Source organism: Pogona vitticeps, chromosome 4, assembly GCF_051106095.1.
Source record: "Pogona vitticeps strain Pit_001003342236 chromosome 4, PviZW2.1, whole genome shotgun sequence".
Classification (NCBI taxonomy): Eukaryota; Metazoa; Chordata; class Lepidosauria; order Squamata; family Agamidae; genus Pogona; species Pogona vitticeps.
The window spans coordinates 158,774,864-158,789,627 of NC_135786.1; positions in this window are offsets into that span (position 1 = coordinate 158,774,864).

Consider the following 14,764-nt stretch of genomic DNA (forward strand, 5'->3'; position numbering starts at 1 on the left):
GGGCCCATGTTGAAGGGAAGCCCTCAGACATGAAACCACCAAGACCTCAGATTTTGGAGGGAAAACCAAAACCAGATGAGAAAGACTCCAAGTACAGCAGAAAATGTTATTTCTGTCAGGGAAAGGGCCACCTAATCTCAGAGTGTGAGAAATTGAAGCAGCTAAAAGGAAATTTGCCTCATGATTTGAGTGGAACCAAGCCAAAAGCTGTGTTCTGTGTCCAGACAGAGCAAAGCTCCTTGCCACTGAGGGAGCCTGTTACCATGGCTACTCAATCTGGACCAGTTACTTCTGCTGATCAGGCTGGGGAAAATGGTCCTCTTGTGGAGGTCAAGCGCTGCTTACTAGTGAGGACAGATTCGCAATTGTTTGAGACCGCAGGGGTGGATGTAGGAATACTTGACCATCAGTATAGGGGGCTAAGGGATACTTGTTCCCAGGTGACCCTGTGCCATCCAGACATTATTCCTAGGAAGTATATAATCCCAAATGAGAGCCTGAAGGTGGCAGGGATTGAGGGGCAGGTGATCTCACTGCCAGTAGCTGAGGTACCTGTGAGCTTTCAAGGCTGGAGGGGAGTTTGGCGGCTAGCGATTTCATCGACTCTGCCAGCAGCCGTGCTCGTGGGAAATGACCTGGCTGAACATGTGAAACGGGTGCTAGTGATTACACGCTCACAAGCTACCACGGGGACAGTTCAGGGGGGTACTGAAGAGCCCGAGGTTGAAGCAGGTGAGGGTAGTCCCGAAGCTGTGGCAGAAACCTTAACCACAGACAGCAAATTTGGCCAAGAGCAAAAGGCAGACGCCACTCTCCGAAAGTGTTTTGAAAAGGTGACAGACACCCAGCTAACACCTAAAACCCCAGCGAGATTTCGCGAGAAAAAGGGAATTTTATATAGAGAGACCCTAATGAATATCTCAAAAGGGGGAGATGGGATCAGAAGTCAGCTAGTGGTACCTGAAATGTATCGCCCCATGATCTTACAAAGGGGGCACTCTGACATGTTTGCTGCGCACTTAGGGGTGAACAAAACACAGCAGAGAATCACACAAAATTTTTACTGGCCTGAAATAGGGAAGCAGATCAAAGAGTTCTGTAAACAATGTGATGTGTGTCACAGGCAGGGGAATAACCGTGACAGGACCAAAGCGAAGTTGTGCCCTTTGCCTGTGATTGACACCCCGTTCAAATGTATAGGAGTGGATATTGTGGGACCTTTGCCCAAGGCCACAAAGAGGGGGAACCGGTTCATTCTCACCATTGTGGACCACGCCACAAGGTACCCCGAAGCCATTCCCTTGACTAACATCGAAACTAACACAGTGGCAGATGCCTTGGTGGGGTATATGTCCAGGATGGGATTTGCCTCAGAAATAATCACAGATTTGGGCACATCGTTTACATCAAAGCTCATGAAACGGTTATGGCAAATCTGTGGAATTAAACACAAGGAAACCACTGCCTATCACCCCGAAAGTAATGGGTTAACGGAGAAGTTCAATGGGACTCTAATGCGCATGATTAGGGCTTACTTGGCTGAGAATCCAAACAATTGGGACCAGAAGCTGCAATCCCTTTTGTTTGCTTATCGATCAGTGCCCCAAGCCAGTACCGGGTTCAGTCCGTTTGAACTTTTGTTTGGGAGAAAAGTAAAAGGTCCACTTGATTTAATCAAGCAGAATTGGGAGCAGATCACCCAGGATGACCCACAAGATGTTGTGACGTACATAGACACTTTAATGAATGACCTGAAGAGAAACCTAGAGATAGCAGCAGAAAACCTGCAAGCTCAGAAGGTCAGACAGAAAACCTGGTATGACCAGAAAGCCAGGGAGAGGCACTTTAACCCAGGGGAGGAAGTGCTTTGGCTTAGGCCCTGCAAAGAGAACAAACTGCAGCTCAAATGGGCAGGACTATACAGGGTCATTTCCAAGATGTCAGATCTGAACTACCTTATAGAGCAGGAGGAACACCAAGCACGGAGGGTGGTACATGTGAATGCCCTGAAACCCTACTACAGAGGGGAACAGAGGGTTTTATTTGCCATAAAAGCAGCTGAGAGTGAGGAAGCTGAATTACCCTTCTGGGAGGGTAGAGGGGAAGTAAAATACAACCCAGATGAGGTGAGGATCAGTCCTGCACTCACCCAAGACCAGCAGCAAGAACTAAAAATGCTGCTCACTAAATACCATAAGGTTTTTTCGAATAAGCCGGGGATAGTGAAGGGAGTGATGCATCGGATCCATACAGGGGATGCAACCCCACAAGCAGTATCCCCATACCGAGTGACGGGACCCTATAGGGACAAGGTGCGGAAGGAGCTGGACGAGATGCTTAGGGAGAACATAATCGTCCCCTCTTCTAGTCCTTGGTCCTCTCCGATAGTCCTAGTGGACAAGCCTGATGGGAGCATTAGATTTTGTGTAGATTACCGGAAATTAAACCGCGTAACCACTCCTGATGCCTACCCAATGCCCAGGCTAGACAACCTGATTGAAACCATAGGGGGTTGTCGGTTCATTTCATCGTTGGACCTAGTAAAGGGATACTGGCAATTAAGGATTGATCCCAGGGATCAAGAAAAGACCGCATTTTGCAGCCCTTTCGGTCTATATGTGTTTAGAGTCCTTAGTTTTGGTCTCAGAAATGCACCAGCCACATTCCAAAGGCTGATGGACCAGACCTTAGCAGGGCTCAGTGACTTTACTGTGGCCTACATTGACGATATAGGGATCTTCAGCAATACCTGGGAAGATCACCTGAAACACCTGGAGATAGTGCTGCAGAGGTTAAGTGCAGCAGGGCTAACAGTAAAGGCAAGCAAGTGTCAGCTGGGTAGCCCAGAAATAAAATACTTGGGTCACATAGTAGGGGGAGGAGTGATCAAACCCCTAGAGGCCAAGATAGAAGCCGTTCGTGATTGGCCCAGACCCAACACCAAGAAAAAAGTCAAATCATTTCTTGGGTTGGTGGGCTACTACAGAAAGTTCATCCCGAGGTTTAGCGAGATGGCGACTCCGCTGACCGATCTGAAGCGGAAGAAGACTGATGACCGCATCCCGTGGACCAGCAACTGTGAGGAGGCGTTCCGGAGGTTAAAGGAGGCGCTCATCAATTATCCAGTGCTGCGTGCTCCCGACTTTGACCGGGAGTTCATCATCTACACCGATGCGTCTAACAGCGGGGTAGGAGCAGTTCTGTGCCAGGAGGATGAAAATGGTGACCAGCATCCAGTGTCCTACCTGAGTAGGAAACTCCAGAAAGGTGAGAGACATTTGGCAACCATGGAAAAGGAGTGCTTGGCCATAGTATACACGATTCAGAAGGCCAAACCTTACATCTGGGGAAGACATTTTGTTCTGTGCACTGACCACTCACCACTGCAGTGGTTAAAGACAATGAAAACCCATAATAGTAAACTTATGAGGTGGGCTTTAAACCTGCAAGACTTTGATTTTGAAGTGAAGGTGGTCAGAGGGTCAATGAACTGTGTTGCTGACGCCTTGTCAAGAAGACCCGAAGAGTGAAGACAGTGAAAAACCATGGACTATGTATATTTTGGTGACCAAAAGTTAATTGTACCTGTTTATTGAACAGGCTTGGTTTGTATTAATAAAGGTAACTTAATGTATTGTAAATATTAATGTTTAAATGCATAAGTGTTATGTTTGACCTAGAATGAGTAAGTATGGTATTGTGTTATAATGTATAACTGTTTATATGTTTTGATCCTGGTTGTTTTTTGGAGAAAAGCACTTTAGCTTTTCCCCTGCAAAACAACTTATAAAGAGGGGAGGTGTCACATACAGCACTGATGGTACCTGTCTGTCATGGGTTTGGAGGGAAAGTTCCATCCTATGGGGAGTGGAAGGCGGGACATCAGGGGGAGGAGCTGTACTGTATATATGTTTGGAGCTTGTGTGAGGAGTTAGGAGTTGGAGTCTGTGTGTCAGACTGAGTACAACTGTTAGTCAGTTAGTACATACCTGATAGGTTCAGGTTTCTATCTAAGTAGCCAGAACTGATAGGTTCAGGGTCTGTGCGTTACTTTAAAGTGTTCTGGGGGAACCAATCTGATGTATGTATGATTGAGACTAAGCCACGTTATAGTATCCTTGTTTACCTGATTCTTTTATTTACCCTGTTTGTTATTACAATAAACCTTGTTCTTTTGTTTATTAAAATCCATTCCTGGTCTGTGTGACTCCTTATAGGGAATGGTTGGTGGCAGCATATTTATAGTGGGGCATACTCCAGTAGGTCTGGGGTTGTCACAGGTCTGTTCAATCCTAAATTGAAACAGTGTAATTCCCTATTCTGCTCTCTAGTTGATTCAGATCTTCTGTTCTGCCCACGGGGTTAGGGAAAAGTGGGTCCTACCGTCCTGACCTCCTGGTGCTGAGTAATCACCGCTGAGTTTGGCCATTTCTCTCTTTGATTCTAAGCATTTAGTTTTCAAGTCTACGTCTTTGTCAGTGCTTCTTTGGTGCTCCTTCTGCAAATAAGGGCATGATCACATGGGGAAATAGATCACAATTCGGGCCACTTGTGAAATAGTCTCATGCAATCTATTGCCTGGCAATCCCGTGATGCACAAGGAAATGTGCTGCAGCCAGTCCCAGATCCATGCCAAAACTGGACCTTTTTGGTCCAGCTGAAGGACTTCTACTGTGTGGGGCTGTACTAGAGAAATTCCCCAGCAGATGGAGGGGTTGCTTTAAGGGAGACTGCTTCCTTTAAAATGACACTTTCTGGTGTGATAAGGTGCATACTTTTGCATCTGTGTAATTGTACCCTTTAGCCTTTTCTTTTTCATGCAGTTATTAAGTTTTCTCTCTTGCTTGTCAAGGATTTCTCTAAAGATCTTAATTGAGTCTAGCTCTGTTCTGTTCTTTGTGTTTCCAGAACTGATGCCTTGATTTTGAAGGAACAAGGCTTTGTGCCAGCCAACTCCAAAGAAATATTCCTACACATACAGGCTGAACTCTCCTCCTAATATCTGCCTTTTCTTCAAGAAATTACATAGTCAAAGCATGCAGTCAACTTAAGCATCGTGAAGGAGGCTCTTCAGTAAACTGATGATTTCATAAAATTGTGCTTTTAGCTCAGAAACTGAAATAATATTGCAACATGCAATTTCTACTATTGTAAAATGAAGGCGCTTTCCTGCCAGCTCCTAAAGCGACACACAGTACAGATGAGAACAAACCTTCTTATCATCTTTTTTTGTATTTTACTAGGTATTTTTAAACCATCTCCAGCTAGCTCCCTAGGTTGGACTCTGCAACACAGCATTTTGTATTTCCTCACATGGCTTGAGTGGGACTCCTGACAATGTTTCCAGTTTCCCTTTGAGAGCTGATGCTGCAGCTATGGTTGCATTTTCAGTTTGCAACGTTCTGGCTAATAGATTGCTGCTCTTGCAGTCCAGGGAAAAGATGCACTGCAGGAGGTGGAGCCCAGTCTTGGAATATATTTTCCTTTTCAATTATCATGTACAACTTGTCTTGCCTCCTCAGCTATAAATGCGGGGACCTCCCATTTTTCCACTCCTTCTCTACATCCAGTACGGTCTCCCAGACCACAATGTTCCTTGCTTTTTGTCGCTTGTCTTTTAGGAACAGCCCCCTGTTTATGAACAATGTCTTCAATCTCCCTGCTTCTCCTCCCCAGAGTCCACATACGTTTGCAATGCAGTTCTGTGGAGATCAAACTGCAACTTTCTGCCCACCTCCAGCCTTTTTGTATGTGTCGTTCCACTTGAAGCCCCATGTCAGACAGGGTGCCAATTCTTTACCTATTCTCTGGTTATAGTGGGCGTCTTTTCTAAATGAGCACAACACAATCTTCTGGGATTTTAAAGTTTTGAATGCGCTCCCACAAACATCAGTGAGCTTCATCCCCAAACACAGCAGAAAATAAAATTCTCCAAAGTCTCTCTAATCCAGACATGTCAGGAACCAAATCGTGGGACAGTTCTGTCTTTCAAAGTCTTTCCCTTGTACAAGGATCCAGGGCTCAAAGAAGGAGCTCCAGAGGCAAAATTACCAAGGCCCTAAAACAAAAGGAATGGACAGCTACAAACACAGATCATCACCACAAGGATTAACCCTTCCACTACCTCCTCCTTAATACATTTGGTGTCAGAGATGAGTTAGCTGTCTATTTCCTGCTTTGGCAGGGGGTTGGACTTGATAACATTGGGGTTTCCCTTCCAGTGCTACAATCCCACAATTCTTTTATCTAAAGCAAGGTGATCATGACCTAATGTGAGATGGGGGCGAGAGTGGTAGCTCTCTTGCCAGAATGCCGTCCCTCCCCCTTACAGTTGAGAAAGAGGTACAGATCTTGCCCACCTCATCTCCTGTGAGAATGGAGCACTGAGGGACAGACACTCAGGAAATGGAGGGAGAAATATGAAAGTTAACTGTCAAAGGAACTGAGGGGAAAATGGCGGGAGTAGAGCGGAGGAAAAGGGTGGAGATAGAGGTGGGGGCAGCAGATATAAAGAGGAGGGAGGAACAGTTGGGAATGGGTCTGGATGGAGGACCCCTGGACTGGCTCATGGGAAAGGTTAAGAGTCCTGATGGAAGAGGTTGACTACAGATGAAGGACAGCGATTCCCTCAAGACCTCCTTATTGGGGAGAAGCTGAAGCCAGAGAGTGGCGGAGAAAGCTAAGAGAGGAGGGTGGAAAGAGAAAGGAGAGAGAGAATAGAATGGAGGGTGAGCAAGATGAAGATTAAGGGATACTGGGGGGGGGACCCTGGGTGACCCACACATCGATCGGACATGCCGGGTGGATGGATGACCGGGCGATGACACCATTTCCCTGCTGGATGGAGAGGCAGGACAGAAGATGAACCCGACTATGTCAATAGATTGGCCGGGTCTGTGAAGGGAACCCGTTCCTAGTTGAAGGATGGAAACCCCTGACTGACCCATTGCTGGCAGGAAAGAAATGATGGGACAATTTCGTTGATACTGGTTATTTGTTAAATACTCCAATAAATCTCACCCCTGTTTCAAAATTATAAAATCTCCTGATTTATTTGAATGACGGAAGGAGCCTAAAGTTGAACACTCACACCTAATCCTTTCTGCAAGGGAAGTAGAAACTCCTTTACTGTCCATCTCTCTCTCTCATACTAAACTGATGTTTTACAGACCCTTCATAAGGATTTCCTCACCAGCAGCCCTGAACCAAATAGGTGAGACGTTAATAGGAAGAAAGAATAAAAATGCTTCATTTACTTGTCCAATTTTAAGACATCAAACAGCAAACAAAGAGCAAACATGACTGCTTACAGCAACAGGCCTCAACAGACTCAGTGCTTTCAGCAGACTGACTGACTGACTTCAACATATGAAACAGAAGGGGGAAAAGAGACAGAGCAGAGAGATGGGGCTCTCTTTGAATTCAAAGGCAGGAAGGAACTATTGATTCGTGCTGGATAGATTGGCAATCACAGCAGCTGAGAAGGGTCCCTCCCAGCCACACCTACTAGAGGCAGCATGCGAGGCTGCACAAACTCCAACACATACTGCCTCTGAATAAGAAGCACTGGGAAACATGCGTTGGAGTGTGCTACTCCTGTGCACATGCCCCATCCTTGGGTTTTCCATTGGCATCTGGTTAGTCACTACAACCACATAACATTGGGTGAGACAGGCTTTCAGAAAGACCCAGCATAGCATATTGTGGCTTCTTCAACAGCTCTTCAAGGATTGTGGCTTTGTTTGCTTGTCAACAACAAAAAAATGTCAGGCACATTTTATACCAGCACTGTACACTGGAAAATCCACATGGCCTTTCCAGTGAGTGGTAGAGAGTTAAAATCATGAATCATAAAATGTTGGGCTCATCTGCTTTGAAGAGTTACAGCAGCCAACTTTCTCTTTGAAATATGCAATTTTTGCGGGCTTTACTTCATCTCAAAACCACAGATGCCAATGGGCAGGCTTCAGCCAGCTCTGTCACATGCCAGAGCCAATATGTGGATAGTGCTTCAGCCTTGCTTTCAGATGCTTCCTTTGAGTTCAGTTTTCACTTTGGCCGAGTCCTCTTCTTGTCCATAAAAAACCTTCTTGGCTCTTTTAAATGGACCAGAATTGCATTTCGTCATCTGAAAATGGGATGGATGGATGGAAAACTGGAAAAGGAACAGGGTTGGATTTTGCCACTTAGGAAGGAGAGCGAGAGAGACATAAGCCTTTGGCTAGGGCGCATTACAAATCGTTCCAGAAAAGCTAATTACAACAGCAGGTGCCAGATTCAGTGCACAGTTGGCATTGTGTTCAGAAGATATAATTATAAATACAGCACAGCATTTCAGGCCGTGATGAGGCTTTCAAGGGTGTGATGTTATGTACCTAATCCATAATTTAAATCCCCTGAAAGGCTTTTAGATTGACGTACCACCAGTAACCACCTTTCTCCATTTAAATGCTCAGAACCACTTACTTAAATTTAGAGTGGTTTTAATGGTCCCTCCCAGATCTTCTGTAGTCAGGTAGACCTGCTTTTTGTGATTTTCCAAAAAAAGAAAAAAAAGAAAAGAAAAAATGAAATGAAATACAAGCCTGGTGAAACTGGTGATTTAACCTGCGATCACTTTCAAAGTACTGGGCAATTTAAATCTGTATGAGTCTTTAATTAACACATGCATATGAGAACTAAGCTAGTTTCATTTACTAATTAAATGCTGGCAACTCAAAAGGACCGCTGTGCAAAACTTAACCTGATAAATTTACACCTTTTCAACAAAAAGCAAGCCATGTCAACATGTTCATTATGAATCCTCTGTGTGGGGGGGTGTGCACGCACATGCACCGTTCTGTCTTTAAGCTCTGCCTCCATGAAATGTTGTTTAAAGAAAGCATGTTTAAAAGTGCAGCAGAATGATTTGGATTGCATTTCTATAAAGTCTAGGAGAAGGTATTATAAAACATTACATTGCCAGCATCCTCCTTGGGTCAAGAGAGACAGCAAACAGCTGTAAAGATTAAAATGGAGCAGATTCCAACTCTTCTGCCTTCTGTGGAGCTGTGCCAGAAATGGGATCAGCTCCACCTGTCTATGCTGACTTCCTTGAGTATTTTTCACTGTGACTTATTTTGTACTGTCATCTAGAAAAAGGCAGATTTGTATGCATCCATAGGAAGCAGTTCAGTTCAAATGTAACAGTGGGGACGTAAAAAGATATATCTGTTCAGGGACCCATTCCAGAAAGATTTAATTTGGATCAGGATGCTAATGTCCATGTGGATTTTGTTAGCATGCTAAGGGTCCACTGTGATATGCTTTTTTCCAATGATATGCTAACAATTCATACATAAGAATAGCAACCTGGTTCGTTCTTGTTTACATGCCTGCTCAGATATTTCAGTTGGCCTCAGATGGATATACTGCTCTGTCACTTGAGATTTTCCATCTAATTCAACTGCAGAGGTTGCTGAAGGTGAGAGAGAAATCATGACGTCTTTGTTCTGTAAGAATTTTATGACTTCTGATCCTCTAAGGTCAGACCTTGAGCTCCACTTAATGGACACTCTACACATCCTAATTTCTCATGACAAATAGGGAGAGGATGCCTCAAGAACACATACCCTCTTTCTATAAAGAACTAACAGATGTGCCTAAAATGGCATGGAGTCTAGAGGCAGGAAACTGGCAAGAGGTGCATCTTTGCAATTAAAAGCAGAATTGCCTTTAGCAGTAAATAAGGTATGATTATTCTTGGATGTTTTACAGTTCAGCACATTTCTGGCCTTCTGTACAGCATTTTAAGGGGATTAGAGGAGCCTTAACTGGGGAGAGGAGAGGAAGTGTACTTATGTCACAAACTAATGTATAGATCTAGATCCAATGCAGTTTGCAATGCTACCTCCTTTTCTCAATTTAAATGCACAACTGTAGTAGTCTGCTGAAGCAAAGATAATAAAAATTTTAAATAAATAAGAATAAATAAGATGGGAAGCAATGTAATCAAGATTAGAGTCAACTAAAATTACAACTAAAATTACAACTAAAATTACATACACCCCGACGTGGTGGCGCTGTGGGCTAAACCGCAGAAGCCTTTGTGGGCTGCAGGGTCAGAAGACCAACAGTCGTAAGATCGAATCCACGTGATGGAGTGAGCTCCCGTTGCTTTGTCCCAGCTCCTCGCCAACCTAGCAGTTCGAAAACATGCAAATGCGAGTAGATAAATAGGTACCACCTCGGTGGGAAGGTAAACAGCGTTCCGTGTATAGCCGCGCTGGCCACATGAGAACGGAAACTGTCTTCGGACAAACACTGGCTCTACGGCTTGGAAACGGGAATGAGCACCACCCCCTAGAGTCGGGCATGACTGACTAAATGTCAAGGGGAACCTTTCCCTTAAAATTACATACACATGTATTTTGTGTGATTGTTTATACCTATTAATGTTGATAGTACTGTAACAGTGGTTCTTAACCTTTTTTTTACCATTTTCTTTTCTTTAAATATCTTGTTGCCACAGACCACCAAGACTTAACTCAAGATTTAAAACCCTAAAGTGCATCAAAAACTTATCTAAAGTTTCTCATTAAGGGTCTCATGACAGATATTCCTTTCTATAATGGCAACACTTTTTAAGATGACTTGAGGAAGCTTCATTTTGATTTGAACAGGATTTACACTCATCAACAGCATCAGTTCTTTTATGTTTCACATTCAGCCAGTGAGCCATTCTGAGGCTCAGACCAAATGTATCGTTACAAAATTCACCGTAAATAATATGGAAAAGCCCCTTTAGCTGACAATAACCAAATGGTTTTATTAGGAGAAATCGAAGAAACATGATGATGAAGCCCATCCAAACCCTCACTCACACAGACAATGACTGACTCCAACTCTCAATTCCCTTGGCTTCTGTGTGTGCCATAGCAAGAAATATCATGTGCTGTCTCTCAGCTACTCAGTGTCATTCACTTGCACGTTCTGACTGTGTGCGGATATATCAAACAGTTACTTGCTATCAATTATTTTCATAACCAATTTTTTTTTTACTTTTGTTTGTTTTTAGTGGAGGCGATAGGTTAGAAAAGCCTAGTTTTACACAAAGAAAGGAAAATTAAGATTTTGTTCTGTTTCCTTTTCTTTGTTTGTTTCTTAACTGCATATATATCATAATATTTCTTCAAGCCTTCGTGAACCCCTGTGAGGACACTGTGGCCTGCTGGGGCTCTGTGGACCACAGGTTAAGAATTTATGTACTATAATATTCAAGCTAGTATTGATAAGCTTTAAAACCTTTGGACTCTATACACGGACTGTCTCCAAACCTGGAAAAGGAACGCAACTTGCAGAGACACTTGGAAGTAGAAGAGCAACCTTACCATGACTCGATGGGGTTGAACAGCTGCTGTAGTTCAAGGCACAGCAGTCTGCGCACAACTGTTACAAGGATTCAGTGTCGCAACCTCCGGACTGATACCCCGACCAGGCTTTCTGCCAGCAAACGGTTCGTGAAGGCTTCTTTCTAAAATGAGCAGTTTGCTTGCTCTTTAACGTTTCTAGCCGTCTTCTGTTGTTTGATTCTGCTGAGACCACCCCCCCCACCTGCCTAATCCTGTATAACTCCTTTTATAGCAAAGCCCCCTCCAACAATCAACTTGTCCTCCCCCTGCCCTTTCCATTCTCCCACTCTGTCTGGATTAGTCACTCTCTTACTGAGTCTTGATTGACTGGGAAGCCTCCAGAAAGTCAAACGGATGTTCACAGTGGGCTGCAGCAAAACCTGGCAGCTGCCAAAGTGCAACAAGACTCTTTGTTGTTTAAGATAAGTGCCTTTTAATCCACAGGTAACTAACAAAACAGACATGTTTCAGGACTCTACACACCCGCCACAAGTTTTAATGTGAACTTGTGCCCGCGTGCATAACTATCATATGCACACAGGCCCTTTGCAAAATGTTTTTCCCAAGAGGAAAAAAAAGCAAGCAAAAGGTCTTGTCCAGGAAGTTATGTGAAAAGACTCTGGTTCAAACTAACATTTTTATATCTGATATTAGAAGCGGCACGTACCTGATTCTTGCACATCTTACTCTTATAAGAACTTTCTTTCTCTGTTCTTTGGTTCTGTGCTATTTCAGGAACCTGAGTGTGTTTCGCTGAAGGCAGACACAGATCTCCGAATTGTAGCCAGCCTGTTTTTTTTTTTCAGGAATAGACACCACCATTTCTAAATCTGCATTGCTCAGTGTAATCTCATACCTGCACAGGTAAGAGGGGCTCATTCCATCTGAGATCTCTTGTCTTGAGACTGAGTTTTTAATTACAGACTCCCACGGTCACAGCATCTACCTGAATGCTGGTACTTCTTTAGGTGATCGAGCCCAATGAGAAATTTTGAAGAATATAAAACTTGCATATTTTTATGGAATTATAGTAGGTCAAACAAAGGTATGGTCCACCTGTGGATTCTACTTAGTAAATGAGACATAAACTGTCTCAAACCTAAGTACTATGTCATCACCTGCACATCTCAAAGGCAAATAGCTTAATTAGAGTCACATGAGGAAACAATTCAAAGAATCAAATGCAGGGGGAGGGTTTTTCAAACATCATCTGCTTTTCCACAGAAATGCTACTGTCTTTGAAGAGCGACGATGCATCTGGGATTGCTAGTGTGTCACTTTACTATTTTAACTTTCCTACATCTTCCCTTTTCCCACCACAGCTGAGCTCACTTCCTTCCTGTCTGGCTTTCAACTTGACTGGGCAAGCAAGGCTCAAGATCTCAATGAAGCAATTTAGGGGAAAAGCTGTTCTTAAAGCAAGCAACTGCAGCCACTTTGATGTTATTGCCCAGCTGATCATGTTGCTAGATAGGTTTCTTTGTTGCATTTACATCATAGATTTAGTCTGTGCAGAAGTCATTAGCCAACAATCATGTCCAAGGACAGAAATAGATGTTATAGAATGTTTATGATTAGAAGAGAAACATTCGGAATGGCTAATAGGCTGGCCCCGTCTTTGGTGTCCTTCCGGAACTAGCAAAAACCTTTCTCTTCAGGCAGACTTTTCCTTAATGATTGGTTGTCTGAGGAATTTTTTAAAATTGGATTGTTGTGTTCTACTGTTTTAAATGTTTTGGTATTAATTTTAACTTTTAATGTAATACTTGCTTTTACACACACATTATTAAATATATATTCCATCTTTATCCCCAAAAGGACCCAAGGCGCCAATATTATTTTAAAATATTTATACAGTATACTTAATTTTTTTAGCTTTTAAATATTGTCTTGTTAATTGTCAGCTGCCTTAGGTCTTTTTTATGGAGGCAGAATAAAAATATTTTAAATAAAACAATGGAATAAAAATAGTGTGCACCACTGCAGCATCTGCTAGAGTATGCAAAAATTCACTTGTTTTGCTTTTGAGACTGGTCATCAAGACTTAAGCACAGGAATCCTTTGAAGTCTGATTTCTTAAACAGGAATGACTACCTGCCTCAATTAACATCTCCCTATCGTTAAAACACTTTCAGTTGTAGTTGTGAGCTCTTTATAACATCCATTTTTGTGCAAAGTGAAGTCACATGCTTCATGGACCCTACTGAGTGTATTTCCCAGGTATGACACTATCAGTGACTCAGAATGCTGAAATATTATGAAAGTTGCCAGCTGTTTGATCTACTAGTTTGAGGGTAGTAAGATATTTTGGAAGAGAAACACCAACTTGCCTGTGGTAACTATTAATTCTCACTCCTGCCACAAGCCTGTAAGCACTCCAGTTCAGCACCTGAATGGGCAGGCGTCATGTAAGAACTGTTTCAATCCAAGTTAAAACTAAACATCAGCTCTTGCTCTCACATGTGTGCCTAGTCCCTACTGTAACCTTTTTGAATTGATGACTTGAAATTATAAAACTATCTGTAACACAAGCGGCATACACATCGTATGGCCATCTGCCATTTCTGTCTATGCCATTTTCATTACCAGTAATTTTGAGTTACACATAATATACAGTGGTGCCCCGCATAGCGATGTTAATCCGTTCCAGGATTAACATTGCTATCCAGATTCGTCGCTATGCAGGGGGGGGAACCCATAAGAACACATTAAACTCAGTTTAATGCGTTCCTATTGGGGAAAAAAAACACTGCTATGCGGGGAATCCTCCATCCGGCTGCCATTTTCGCCGCCCGGTAAGCGAGGGCAGGGCGCGAAAACGCTGCGGGTGCCCATTTTGTTGACCCGGCGGCCATTTTGGAACCACCGATCAGCTGTTTGTAAAACATTGCAATGTGAAGATCGGTAAGTGAAACGCTTACCGATCACCGCAATGCAATGTTTTCCCTATCTAAAACATCACAATGCGATCGCAAAAAACATGTCGCTATGCGGATTCGTCGTTAAACGGTGCGCTCGTTAAGCGAGGCACCACTGTATAATCCCTTCTCCTCCCTTTCATCTCCACCCTCATCAAAAAAGACAGAAGACACAGGCTGTACAAGGGACTTTAAAAAGAGAGAGATCAATGTCTTTAACAGAGTCAGGAAACTAGTTCTACAGATATACAGCCTCTATAATGTGTACAGTAAATCCAAGGCATGGTTGATACTTATGGTAAGACTATCCAAAGTCTGAATCTTCTGTGGATTTGGTAATTTGCTCTTCAATAAAAGCAAAGAATTATTGCTTACCAAAAGGCAGAGGAACTCTTTGTTAAGCAACAATGGCCCATATTGGTCAGTGGGTTCTTACCTCAACAAGATAAAATATGG